Consider the following 15,514-nt stretch of genomic DNA (forward strand, 5'->3'; position numbering starts at 1 on the left):
AACCAATCAGATGTAGGCATGGAAATGAGGTGGTAAGCATAACCCAAGCACAGCCAATCCAGGTGTGAGACACACCTCTCCTAGGCCTATATAAGCAGCACCAGTTCTGGGCTTGGGGTCTCTTCGCCTCTGCAATCACGCTCTCCCAGTAATCGTGTGCAGAAGGATCCTGTTGCAGCGTCGTTCTTGCTGGCCAGTCTGGCGCGCGCAAGAGTATGTGAAAACTACAGAGAAACTTGTCAATGGTGAACAGTAGTACTGAGCGTAGTGGGGAATGCACAAAGGGAATCTGGGTAATTGGTACAAACACATACAAGTCTGTTTGAAGACTGAAAGTTGACATAAAGCCTGTTACTAGACACAGACTTGCTCTCAGTCCTCATATACTGATCCATCTCCCCCCCTCTCTCTTCTCCCTCTCTTCTCTCTCTCTCCCTCTCCCTCTCTCTCTCCATCCCTCCCTCCCTCCCCTTCTTTCTCCCCTTCTCTCTCTCTCTCCCTCCCCCTTCTCTTCCCCTCTTCCATGGCATTTTAAAGGTGAAAGGTGATTATAAATAGAAAAGAAATCTCTGATTCCAAAAGACTTCAAAGCCATGTATACATATCTGGTTATACTGTAGAAATTGCAAAGGAAAGAGGTTTGAATTTTTGTGGTTGTATTGGAGACGAGTGCTAGAGCTGAGAGAAAAGCATGTGAACACATCAGATAGGACCAAAAGCCCTTCGGTGGAACTCTTTCAGTCCATTCAGTGTATGGTAGTGGTACTGCAGCTTTCAGTGCTGAATATATGAGCTCTGACCTTTCACATAATTATACTGTGAGTCCCATAAAGCCCACAGGGGATTTCCCAATAGAGTCCTATATGTAAAGCACTAACGAGATACATCAATCAATTTCTAAATGACTTACCTGTCCCTTCCCAAGCAATCCAACAAAAATAACAGCCTTGAATAAGATTTGCAGACTGCTGAGGTCACACACGACAGTGTCTCAACACAACTATAACAATAGCATAGGGAAATGACAAAGACTAACAAGAGCAATAGACTTAAAGTAGAACATCACCAAACTAAGGTCAATTTTTGGCGGTACTTGTATCTTCTCCTCAAAGATAGTATCTGCCTTGTGTCTTAGACAAATCATATTCGTTCAGTACACCATCGACATCTGAGTATCAACATAATTTACAATCAGATGGAAAACTTTCAATGTATATTTTCAGTACTTTTCAAGGGAACCAAAACTCCTCACTTTGCCAACAGTGGGCAGGTGAAGTCTTGACATAAATGCCCTGGCCTCAAAATGGCCAAAGCCTCTTTATGGACAATGTTCTGTTAGTGGAAAAATCATGAACCTTTGTCAACCACCTTCACAAAGGAATTACCATACTTTCATCAGCACAATTCAAGAGGCTTGCTCACTAAATAGTTCCTTAGAGGTATGTGAATGGACTCTCAAGGATAAACTACTCAGGAGTCAAGAAAAGTCTGCTGTCATGATATTTCTCTCAAAAACGTAGCAAATGCAAAATCCATATCTTATTTTACGACTGAGATATGGGCAAGCTTGTTAATCTTTTACAGTTATTAGTTTCCACGTCAGCATGGAGATTGAATAAGGCTCAAACCTACTCACTCTGGAAGCTGTTCAACAAGCTATTGCACAATCTTTATATTTGCATTCCCCAAACCTCATGACCTTTTAGCTACCAATCTCTATGACTAATGATTTTACCACATAAAGCTCTTGAAGTGCTAACTTGAACTTAGAAATTGTTTATTTTGTTGTTGTTGTTGTTGTTGTGTTTTGTTTACTATATTTGATTTTTTTTTACTAATATTGACGATAAAATATCTAAGTTACTGTCAGGACTTCACAGCACTCTTAAATAAGAGCATTGTTATACTAGTTACTTATTACTCTATAATGAATTACCCAAAGTCCTGCACTTAAAAAATATCTAAATTTCTTAGCTCACGGTTTTTGTGTCCCATGGATCTAGGCAAGGTCATCTGGGTGACATGCTCTTGAAGCATTAGCTCCCACCACTGACATTCCTTAAGGAAGAGTTTCATCATCTCTCCAATGTAGACAGCCCCACAAGAAACAGTTCTCAGATGGTTAAGCTCTTACTTCAGCTACATAACAGATCCATGGAGTCTGAGAACTCATCCTCATTTAAGATGAGTCAACCAGGGATTGCTGATTAACCATTGGGAGAGACCCAACAAGCCTTGCTAGCCAAATGGTATGGTGTTGCCAAGAGCACAGCCAACCTGCCCCAAACGAAGTTCAGCCTTATGCAGAAATGAAACTGCTTGCCCCCTCTTTGGGGGAAACGTGAAGTAATGCTAGTGGCTCACTGAGGACCCTCAGCTCACAAGGTTCTTTTAAACACATGGGACAACAATTTACTGATGGCTCAGCAAACTGTGTATCTGAGGTGGACAGCAGCTGCTCTCCAGCGGTAAGGGCAACTCTGGAAGAATAACTGTATCAGAAGCCAGTCAGCACAACAGACTTCCAGGAACGCCCTAATCCTCACTTTAAACAATACTAAATATGTTATATATTTATTGATTCTTGGATGGTTGCCAATGGCCTGTACACCTGTTTGCCATTTGGAAGTAAAAACCAAACAAAAACAAAAAACAAAACACACACACACACACACACACACACACACACACACACACACACAAGTTGATTACATCTTTGGAACCATGAACTCTGAAAGCTATTTGTGACTCTCATTCTTCCAGCTTCGATCACATTATTATCTGTTATAAGGATTTATTCTGTGATAAGGATAGCTAGAATCACATGACAAGATAGACATCTTGCCACACAGACTCATTATTGTATAAGGTACATAGTGAAGACCCTGATACAGAGGCTATTGTTGCTTTGGGATTTATGCTTAGAACTAAGCCCATTGTCTCCTGTTGAAGGAGGCCATAAAGTTGTCCCACTCCCTTCTGAAGCTGATTCTATCCAGACCTTTGCCACTCTCCTGGGCAGCAATGGAAGCTCAAGGCTGCCAACACTTAGCACGCAGTGTTACTCTTTTAGTTGAACAAGTTGAACTGAGATAATGTGGCACTTATAACCAAGCCCTCAGTTTGGGTCTCCCATTCAATCTGTACTTTTACAAGTGCACACCTGTTGTCACAAAGACACTCAAAGAGTTCATAACTGAGGTAGCTGATGTACATTTAATACTCTTCATCATCAGAAAGAAGTAGAATAGGTAGAAGGAGCTGAAGAGATGGCTCAGGAGTCAAAAACACTTTCTGCTCTTCCATCAGGGCCTGAGTTCAGTTCCCAGGGCCAACATTATGCAGTTCACAAGCATCTGTTAACTTTATCTCCAGGTGTCCTGACCTCATCTTTTGGCATTGATATCATCTTCATTTCATTGTGCTGCTTTTGCTAATGCTATCATTGTTCTCCATGACGTTAAACCGAAGAACTCCTTTTTGCTATTGCATGATTTCTTGGCATACACACACACACACACACACACACACACACACAGAGAGAGAGAGAGAGAGAGAGAGAGAGAGAGAGAGAGACGGAGACGGAGACGGAGAGAAACAGAGACAGAGAGAGACAGAGAGATAGAAGTTAGAGAGAGAGAGACAGAGAGAGGCAAAGACAAAGACAGAAACAGAGAGACAGAGACAAAAATAAAAATTAGCATTTTCTTTAAATCAACACAAAATTGTTTCTGATTTTATATCCATCATTTTCTGATTTAGTCACTCAAAGTAACCATCCTTCAAAAGCCCATCTTCTATCTGGAGAGATGGCTCGGTGGTTAGGGGTACCAGCTCCTCCAGACGACAAAGGTCTCAACACCCACATGACCATGGCAGCTCACCTCCATCTGTAGCTCCAGTTCCAGGGAATCTGACACCTTTTTCAGCCTCTGGGGTCACTGCATGTATGTAGTTTACAACACATAGAAAGGCAAAAATATTCATATTCATGGTAAATGTTTTAAAATGTAAAACACTTTTTCTTCCTCTTTTCTTACCTGACCCCTAATTAAAATCTCATGGGCAAAGAAATAACTAGGTGTGTAATATAGCCTTACTTTACAAATTTCCCTTAACCATCTAGAACACAACACTTCTTTCTTTCCTCTGAAAACAACTCTAAGGAAACCTGTTTGCCATGCCTATTGAGTGGTAGTTTAAACGTTAAACTGGGTGGTCAGCCTGTTCTTCAGAATGTGTTTCACGAGCTAGGTGTGGTGGCACACGCCTTTAATCCCAGCACTTGGGAGGCAGAGGCAGGTGGATTTCTGAGTTCGAGGCCAGCCTGGTCTACAGAGTGTGAATTCCAGGGCAGTCAAGGGCTACACAGGAAACCCTGTTTCGGGGGGGGGGGAGAAAAAAGAAAAAAACAGAGTGTGTTTCAGGACAGCCAGGACTACACAAGAAATATACTGTCCTGAAAAACAAAATATGAACAAAAAATTGGTACTATGACTTTTCATTAAAAATTTAAAATGATTTTGCAAAGTTTATAATATATTTGAAATTGTTGCCCCTTTAATTCACTATAATTCTGTGTCTTAAGTTCTAATAGGTGCATAAACTTTTCATGTTAACCTTTCATTTTTCTCGTCAGCTTTTTTAACTTGACACAATCTAAAGTCATCTGAGAGTGTCAATGTGGGACTGTCTGGACCAGGTTGACCTGTGGGTGTGGCTGCTTGGCAGGGGGAGGGGTCATCTTGATTATGTTAATTGATGCAAGAAGACCCAGTCCACTATGGGTAGCACCATTCCCTTGGTTTGGGTCTGAGAGTATTTAAGAGTGAAAAAAGGAAGCTGAGTCATAAGTGTACATATATTCTTTGCTTTCTGTTTCTGATTATAATGGGGACTATTAGGGAAGGGGGGAGACCAAAGTGGTAAGAGAAATGGGAGGATAAGGAACAGTAGAGGGGACACAATTGAAGTATCATATATATGCATAGAAATGTCAAGTGAACCTATTAATGTGTAAAATTATTTGTAAATTAATTATAATACCATAAACCAAGTTGTAGTATATAAGAAACATCTTTATTTGGAAATGTTAAAATTATTGCTATCTTAAATTTTATAACCTGCTAGCTCCGTTATATGTATGAGATATTTAACTTTCCCAGAGCTTAATTTCTTTCCTTGCTTATAGAAGGGGAGATGCCAATGCCTACCTCAGAAAGTTATTGTGGGAACTTAAAACAAAGGCTACTTATGGAAGATTCTTTGAACAGAGCCTGATTCCACTGGAGTCTTCAATTTATGGCAGCTGTGAGTAACTAAAACATGGCCAGAAGAACAAAAGAACACATACACACACATACACCACACACACCACACCACACCACACCACACACACAGACACACACACATACCACATACACACACACCACACACATACACACCACACACACCACATACACACATCATACATACACCACACACACACACACACACACACACACACACACACCACATACACACATCATACATACACCACACACACACATCATACACAAACCACACACACATATCACACACCACACACACACACACACACACACACACACACACACGTCAGACCTAAATGAACTATAACAAGCATAGGAATGCCTGTGTCAGAACTAAATGGATGATAACACTTGCCTGACCTTCACAATAATTTCACATACATTAAGAACAAAGGCAGGATTAAAATGTTGGTTTTTGTACACTGTGGGTATTTTCTTTGGAAATATTAAGTTTTCCTATTTGGGAATCCAATGTTGTTCATTTGCCTCTTGTTATTGCCAAGGAGGAGAGAGCATCTCCTCTAGCTAAAGACAAAGGTTTCTGGATGGAGATAACTGTTTATTTAATCTTGGTGCCCTATAGGATACTCTGCTTAAAACCGAAGGATCACTAAGCATATCCTTACTATGTGAGGCAAATAATATACTGCAATCACCATTGTACTTATTTTATATCACTTTCACTCCAGGGTGTGTTACAAGGGAAACAATTTTTCTAAGACAATATTGTATCAGTATGATATGCACTGAAAGAGTTTCAAGGGTCTAGAAAACTTTTCAGATCTTTCTCAAAAACATTAATGGATTCCCAGACACTTAGTCATGGAAAAATCCACTGAAGAAATGGTTTCAATGGTGTATCCAAAGGCAAACCAAGATCTGTTTTGGTTTTCCCTTGGAGATGACTTTGAAATAAATCACACACACACACACACACACACACACACACACACACACACACATATATATGCTCTATATACATATATATAATGAATTGTTGTCTGAGTCTTTCTTAGAAGCGCCTCAGATTGAAAATCCAAAATATGTATTTTCTGGGAGCAAAGATCTCAAGCTATGTGTACACAGACTTGCAGGTGTGCATAGCAGAAGTAATGAATCCAGAGATGAGACAGTGTCCCATAGTGTAAGGTTCTTAAGACACCATCTCAAAGCAGCCCTATGGATAAGCTCTCAAAATCTATGTAAGGAGACCTAGGGCTTGCTATGGGGCAGGAAAAAAATGACAGTGCCCTGGGAATCACAGAATAACAGAAATAAAAGAGACTATAGAAACAGTCTTCACTGACAAAACCCAAGAAAACCTTTCTATCTACAATTCTGACAGGGATCTAGCTATTTATTCTACCCAGGAGACGCCCTTTTCCATATTTCAGCAGTTGAAGTTTTCTACAAGCACTTTTCAAACTTGAGGGGAAAAAAACACCAAACAACCCGAGCTACAATCCTAGCTTTCTAAGCAGCAAAATTCTAACTCGATGATCAAGAAAACACTAAGCACTGAGGTTTAACAAGCATTCTGTTTTGTCAGGGAACTGTCTTGGCTTAGCCCTGAAACTTCTGTGTACCAGAAAGTGCTGTTACATCTCCACTAGGTCTACAGATCATAGGCTTTCCAGGCGTGCTGGATCTGAACAACAGCCTTGGCTCACCATAGCCCTGGCTTACCATTTATCCTGTTACAAAGCTTTAGGAAATCATATTTCACTCTATGTCTCCATTTCCTTTTCTGTAAAATGGTAATGTTTAGTCATTATAGAGTTGGTGTAAGGACTAAGATAGTCTTGCACACAGTAGGTTTATATATACTGGTGAGTACTTCAAGTGTGCTTACAAAGCCACATGCATAAGCACATGGGTTCTTTCCTGTGGTTTCCAGTCATACTCTTTTCATACAGATCTGATTCAGCAACTATTTAAAGGCAGAAAAAGGCTCCAAACCACTTGTTTTCCACTCCTGATCTGCACCTCTGGTCCTCTTTTCTAGGCTCAGCATCTGTTCTGCCTTTGACCACTGCTTAAATGGCACGGTTTTCAAAACTTTAGCCCTTGTGTTAAACTTCTCCATGACCCCCTCTCTTATGTGCAGACCAAGAACCAACTGAGCACAGCTCTTCTGGTGTTGTCCAACCAGTGAGGACACTTGGGAAATTTGCTTTTTCTGGGCACTCCATTTCTGCCACATGCCCTCAGGTCACATGAGCTTCTTGGCAGCCTTAACCCAGTTGGCCTTTGTTAAATGGACAATAACCCTTCTTCTTTCTCTTATAAACTATTAGATTAGTCTAGTTTCAATTGGTTCATTAAACAAAAATCAAAAGTCTGATTTATCCCGGTTAGATTTATTATGCTAGTTTCAGCCTCTCCTTCTAGGCTGTTGAGATTTTTATGACCCCTTAGTCTGTCGGCCAACAAATTATTTTTCTCAATTTTGAGTCATCTTCAAAACTGATTAAAATACTGCTTCAAACTGTTGGTTTTAAAATACTGAACAATTTAAAGTCAAGAATGGAATGATTCCAAAGTCTTATAAAGGTTAAGTCTGGTTAGTATTAAGAAGTGCTACTATTTATTCAATAATTGTTCTGAGCCAGATAGCTAGTTAGATACATTACAAACATCCTCTCGTTTAAGTGCACACTCTCCAGGATGAGTATGAATGTCCTCTTTGATAAAACTGCCGGGCAGTGGTGGTGGCACATGCAGCAGCTGGAGGCAGGCAGGGGCAGGTGAATCTTTGAGTTTAAGACTGGCCTGATCTACAAATCAAGTTCCAGGACAGCCAAGGGTACACAAAAAACACTCTCTCAAGAAACCTAATTTTCATTCGAACTGTCTTCATCAACTAATAAATGTTACAGTGCATCCCAGAACCAAGTATGCCTGACATCAAAATCTAAACTTTTTCTATAGCACCATTCTGCTGTGAAGGGGACTACTGTGTCCTAGAAGACAGCTTTAAGCCAAAACACCAAAACTGGGTAAATTCCAATCACACCCATGCAGGCTACTTCTGCTTTCTGTAACCATCATCACAGTAAATCCCATCATAACTCAGGGTGAAGAGCCCCGCCTGACACCTCTCTCCTCTCACTGGGGCTCCATCCTCTCCTTCTCCTTCTGAACCCTCTATGCCTTCTTCCTGACATATTCTTTCATATCTCCATTCAGCTTTTAAGAAACCTTTCTCTTACATTCCTCAACATCTGTAACATTCCTCCTGCACAAATCTTCCCATTCAGCTGGAACTAAGATGTCACTTTTCTCAGCAATTCCTCTTAGAAATCCACTGATTCATTCAGTTGTTGATTTAACAAGTATTTGCTGAGTATATACCTTATACTGGACTCTGTATTGACAATGAAATGAAATTCAAGGTCTTTCCTTTTCCAGAACTAATAAACAGGGAGGAACAGTATACAGTTCCAAATCTTGCAGGTTCAGTGATTTCTAAGAATACGCAGTGCAAACACGTCATTCTGGACAATAAAAAAGGAAACCTCCTTTAGAAAACCTTTGTTACGTTTTTAAGAACCTATTCCCTATCAGCTAATAGTAACACCTATTGTAAACGAGGTAAAATGGGTACAGTGCTAAAGTCATCAGGTGAATGTATGTGAATTCCTGGGGAGTTGATGCCTGAGGTGTAGGGTAGGGAGGATTCCAAGGAAGAGCTAGGGATAAGAAGGCCTTACAGGGACATTCTAGCACAGAGGAAGGGCATGGGCAAAGCTTTGGAGAACAGGTAGCGTAATACATCTGGAGGCCCACGGGAATTCATTCCAGTCAAAGCAGAGAGTACACAGACATGGGGCACATCACTCTGCCACAAACAAGAAGACAAGAGAATCTTCAAGAGTAGATGCTGCTTAAGCAATATTCTTGACCTATGGTTACAATGTTTGTGCCAGACAAAGCTAACAAACCTATTTTGTGACTCGCTCGGAGAATGGTAGTATGTGTGTGGATTTGTGTGTGCATATGTCACGGAGGAAAATCAGAAGTTAAACTACACTCCAAATTTATTTTATAAACAACCCATAATAGTTTGACTAGGAACTTGTTTGCAGTCCAGATCATAACTTTGGAAAACAGAGCCAAAAATGTAACTATGATACTGCATAAACAAAGGGAAAATAAAGAACTCTAATCCCATTACTGGCCGTGCATACTCACAAACAACTTATTAATTAGCCTCGCTTAAACATTGCTTTCAGTATTGAGCTGACGAAGAGAACTTTTTAGAAGTTGGAATGTACATTATCAGTCTTGGCAGTTTTATCTGTGTGTAGCCATTCATCAGGAGGGAATTACTACTTCCTTGTAAATTTAGTTTTTTTTTTAATTTTTTTCCTTGACCTTACCAGGAACTATTTACCAGAAGGGTCATGCTAGATCTACTCCCAGCAGGAAAGTCCACCTTGTCCTTCAGTTGACCTCCAGAAGTTCCTTTCTTCTCTTATAAAATCAGAGTGTAGCAACTAAAATGGAGTTTCCACCTGCCACACATGGTTTTTGCCACTTAAGACTTAGAACAGATTTGAAGGAAAGGGTTGAAGACCCACATATAGTATTGCTTAAACAAAATTACATCACTAGATACCAATTAAATGCTAGATTGCCTAAAAACTGAAGTCTGAAATTTTTATTCTGTTTTACATCGTTTCTGTGTGTGTGTGTGTGTGTGTGTGTGTGTGTTTGTTTTTTAAGACAGGATTTCTCTGTGTATCCCTGGCTGTCCTGGAACTCACTTTGTAGACCAGACCAGACTGGCCCTGAACTCAGAGATCTCCCTGCCTCTGCCTCCTTAGTCCTAGGATGAAAAGTGTGTGCCCTTCCACCTGACCTTTTATTTTATTTTATTTTTTAAATAAAAGAGTAATTGAGGTTCGGGGAAGTGACTTGTGCCTCAAAATTAGATGTGACTATCTTTAAAAAAAATGTGTGCCACTAAATGATTTCTTGGTTTTAATTTAAATGCTTCCTTTACTGCTTTTTTAAATTAAGAAACCATACTGTAAGGTAAAAATTACTGGAACATTTCTGACCTCTCAGAACACCACATTGACTACATAAGGGCTTGTTCTGATGTCTACACCTAGATCTCACTGTCCTTAAACAGTAAAGTCATGGCTCTAATTCCTACTTTGTTCCACCATCTGTTGATATCCCTGTCCTAATATCTATGAAGATGGGAATACGGAAAGTGTGCTCATCAAAGCCAAGACTCAAAATAAGTGCTATCGATTAATAAAACTAAGATTAATAAAGAGCCACAAGAGCTGGAGCAATGAACCAAATCAAACAAAGTTTAGAATTAACCAGTAAAAGATCACATACATAGTTTAAAAAAAATAGTGTTCAAGTTTGATGCTACTTAATATTTTTAAAATTTGAGGATTCTAATTAACAAATACTAAGTGTTAGTTGTGTAATATAATTGCAAGAGAAATCTAGTAGCCCTCTACTTCCCAGCCTTTTAGTAAATATACAGTATTGGAGAAAAGAGGTAGACAACATTCAATCAAGTTCCAGAGATGCACTATCTCAATTATAGTGCATCTGGAATATGTCCGGTATCTTAGTTACTTTCTATTGGTGTGACGAGATGCCATGACCAAGGCAACTCATTTTTAGAGCCTTTACCTGAGGGCTTGCTTACAGTTTTAGAGAGTTCATGATCACCATGATGGGAGGTGGGCACAGCACTGGAGCAGCATCTAAGAGCTTTATATCGGGACCTGCAGGCAGAGAGGCAGAGAGGCAGAGAGGCAGAGAGGCAGAGAGGCAGAGAGGCAGAGAGGCAGAGAGGCAGAGAGGCAGAGAGGCAGAGAGGCAGAGAGGCAGAGAGGCAGAGAGGCAGAGAGGCAGAGAGGCAGAGAGAGGCAGAGAGGCAGAGAGGCAGAGGCGAGTGAGGTGGGGACTGGTGTGGCCTTCTGTTTTCCCCCCAACTAAATGTTTTAGTTCTCTTTGAAGAGATGACTGAAAAACACAGTAGAAAAACAACGCTAAAATCAGCATTCTTAATGTTATGTTTTAAAACTAACCCTTTAGGAGACCTGGTCATAATGTCCTTGGGTGGATCTAACTACACAAGATATAAGATCCATGCATTCAAGGTTCATAACTGAAAGAAAGAAGAAAGCCAAAGGTTAAAACTCCAAATTAATATTGTGTATACATAATGTCTCTTGTGAATTTCACTTCTGAAGGGAAGAACCACCGAACCACCAGCCACACATCTCAGTAAACCAAGAGCAAAACCTTGTAGACTACCTCGACCTTGGTACTGAGTGTCAGGACGTGGCAGTGTCCAGTTACAGGCAATTATCCTTAAGGTCACTTGTACCTGCACAACCTATCTACACCTCCTCCTAGCTCATGCCTGCCCTGCTAGGACTGGAGAGGAGGGCTCCAGTCTAGTGAAGGCTTTTAAAACGTCAAAGCCCAAACCGAAGTGACACATCTCCAACGAGGCCACACTTCAATATTCTTCCCAAACAGTTCCACTAACTGGTCTTTAAGCATATATCATTGAAAACACCACTAGGTGAAAGACCCTGAATCCAAGATTCTACTTCCATGGATTAAATTATTTAATGTAAACAAAGTAGTTGCAGAATAAACAACAGCTATCTGAAAACAGTTAACTGGAATTAAACTTACTATGTGTAGACCTGGTAAGCAGATTAGGAATTCCAGAGTGTAAGTTTCATGGAAGAAGACTTTAGCACAAGAAAACAATTTTTTGTTCACACACAAATCATAAGGCAAAGATGAAGTGGGTTGCTTTAGGGCAGCTGAGGGTCCCAGCCTGAAACAGGGTATATAACACCGGGCAACGGCACAAGCTTCTGAATGCATAGTTAGAGGTTAACTCACTATCTAACATACTGAATCTTAAGTCGTTCTGGCAGCAGTGGCTCCTGTTGGGTAATTTCTCTGCACTCTTGGTTCTGAACATGCTCACTGTCCCGTGTGTGCTCCCATGCCCGGGAACGCAATGGCGCTGCCGGAAGCACCAGGACTGAGAGTGGAGACTGCTGCAGGGTGCACCGTAGGGCCTTGCACTTCCTTCCAGCACTTCCTCCCATACAATGGTCTAGTTCTGGCAAAGGACTCATCCTGTCCTAGCACCATCCTCAGCAGCTGAGCATCAAATTACTTGTTAGAGTGCTTGATTTTTAACATCGCTATGTGAGCTGCAACTTGAGATTCATTTAGGAAAGGAAAGAAGGAAGCAGGGAAGGAAGGAAGGAAGAATTACACTAAGTTTTGCTTGAAAATAGAGCAGAATTTCCCAGAATTGTTAGTTTAATGAACATAAGAATACTTTCACAGGGGCTGGAAAGATGGCTTAGTGGTTAAGAGTGCTGACTGCTCTTCTGAAGGTCATGAGTTCAAATCCCAGCAACCACATGATGGCTTACAACCATCCGTAATGAGATCTGATGCCCTCTTCTGGAGTGTCTAAAGACAGCTACAGTGTACTTACATATAATAAATAAATAAATAAATAAATAAATCTTTTTTTTTAAGGAATACTTCCACCATTTTGGATCACACTGCTGATAATAAAATCAAAATATCAATTAGCTCTAAAAGTGTTAAAGATCTTTCCATCCATCATTTCTAACTATTCATCTGACATTTAATTCTTTATGTTAAAAACAAGACATTTCGTCTACAGATAACGGTTAATGAGAGGAACATTCTCTTCACTGTGTATCCACTGGTAAGGTATTCCTATAAATAATTCTCTACCATGTTCCTTGGGCAAAAAAAGACAAAGTTGAGGGGAACTATTTGAGAAAGGGGTTAACAAGTAGGAAAGGGACAAGAGTGGATGACAGTGGAGGGTGGGTAAATGCTCTAACTATATCATGTGCGTGATTGACAATTTCAGGCTGAAACCCAGTATCATGCACACTGAACATAAACTTTGTAGAACACATCAATGCCATTATTATGCAAAGTTGCTTTCCTTTTTTTTTTTTTTTTTTTTTGGTTTTTCGATACAAGGTTTCTCTGTATAGCCCTGGCTGTCCTGGAACTCACTCTGTAGACCAGGCTGGCCTCGAACTCAGAAATCTGCCTGCCTCTGCCTCCCGAGTGCTGGGATTAAAGGCATGCGTCACCACGCCTGGCTTATCCTTTTTAATGATAATATACACATGCCAAAGTACTGTTTTAAAATACAATTGTTAGTAAATGTTTGATTTGTATGACTGCCTACATCACACACCTGAGGCTGCATAAACTTTTCTCAGTGGCCATGAATGTAGATGCTTAAGAAACCACACTGGGAAGGACTTCCCTGCCCATTACTGTTGGAATTTAAGTCCAGAATGATCCAGTGCCTGCCAAGAGAAATTGAAGCTGACATTGCTGTGATCATCCAAGGGTTTTGTGGACTGCAAGGCTGGATGGTCTTTGATCCCAGCCTTTTTGGACAAACTCAGCTATCACAGAGGGCCTTCTACAAAATACAAGATCTCTTACATCTGTCAAAAGTTATAGCCTTGAACGTGGTGAACATGATAGGAGGCTAATATTTTACTTGTTCTAAATGGGATTTTGGCCAAAGGTCAAAAAGTAATATATTTTAGCAGTATGCAATGGCCTGCGAGAAGGACTATTATTTTACTAGGAGCCCCTTCTCCAATGGTGTGACATCATCTTTGTGCTTCCAAGAACATTGCCCAGAGCCTGTGGGGACTGCAGGGTGAAGTAATGCCATACTTGGGCCTTCCAGAAAAATGATGTGCTGAAAGCAACAGCGCTCAAAGCCCCTAAACAACAATCCAAGGGCCTTTTAGACAACGCGGAGACACAGAGATCCATAGAGGAAGAGACTCTTAGAGTAAATTGAATTGGGAACTTATTTGGCTAAAATATGTCCATATGTGTATGTGTGTGTGTGTGTGTGTGTGTGTGTGTGTGTGTGTGTGTGTATTATCTTTGCACTTTTCAAGGTAACACACTGAGTAAGGAAACAGCACCATGTTGCCTGACTTCACTTTATGTCGGATCTCCTAATATGGGCTCAGGTCCCACCCCTGCCTCAACTTTCTCCATTGCCATCCTGCTTCTTAACACCATGAGCACCTCCAAAAAAACCTGCAGAACCCATTGCCAGAGCACAATAAAGGCTCTTCCTCAAGTCACATACAAAGCAACTAGAAGAAAATGAATAGCAAAAAGGCCTCTGTATCAAACTCACATCGTCTCTGCTTTTATTAACTGAGAAGCAGTTGAGAGAAGATGTGGGTATACACTGGTATTTTGAAGTCTCCGAGTGCAACCTGTCTCTCCTCCCAGACAAACATGCTTTAGGCTGTGAAGTGGGGCTGGGACACTAGAGGGCAAAACCACATCAGCTCCTTCCTGCCCCTGCTCCTCCCTCAGACTCAGCACCCAGCCTCTGCCGCCTCTCCACAGCTCGCTCTCTTGTGAAGACAGAGGACTTGCCTGTGTCAGCAAGCTCTCTGAGGTAACCTTCTGTCTCAGTCACTGTTCTATTGCTGTGAAGAGACATCATGACCAAGGAAAATTATAAAAGAAAACTTTTTTTTATATAACTTCAGTTTCAGAGGGTGCATCCATGACCATCAAGGACAGAAGCATAGCTACAGACAGACATAACAATACAACAGTGGCTGAGAGCTTACAATTTATCTGCAAGATGGATGGAGGAGAGAGAGAGAGACAGAGAGAGAGAGAGAGAGAGAGAGAGAGAGAGAGCACCCGGCATGGGTTTTTGCAACCTCAAAACCCAGGCTCAGTGACACCACTTCCAACAAAGCCATGCCTCCTAATCTTTTCCAAACGATTTCACTCACTGAGCAGGAAACATTCCAATATATGACCAATGGGAGCCATTGTCATCCAATACAATTCCTAGGCTTTTTCCCTCTTACACATCCTGCATCTGGGTCACAGAACACATATACACAGTTCTTGGTGGTTTTGGTGTCCTTCCTTATATGGCAGCAAACAGACTGGTCTAGAATCTCTGGTTCAACTCTCCAGCATCAGTCTGATGGAATGGATCTGAATGAAAGCCTGGAATCCCAGGGTACCTGCTCCCTCATTCCAGAGCATCACACCCAGCTGCTCTCAAGAGTTGTCCCAATACTGGGAACAGTCCCAATCAAATCCCTAAA

Source organism: Mus musculus, chromosome 18 (genome assembly GCF_000001635.26).
Source record: "Mus musculus strain C57BL/6J chromosome 18, GRCm38.p6 C57BL/6J".
Taxonomy (NCBI): domain Eukaryota; kingdom Metazoa; phylum Chordata; class Mammalia; order Rodentia; family Muridae; genus Mus; species Mus musculus.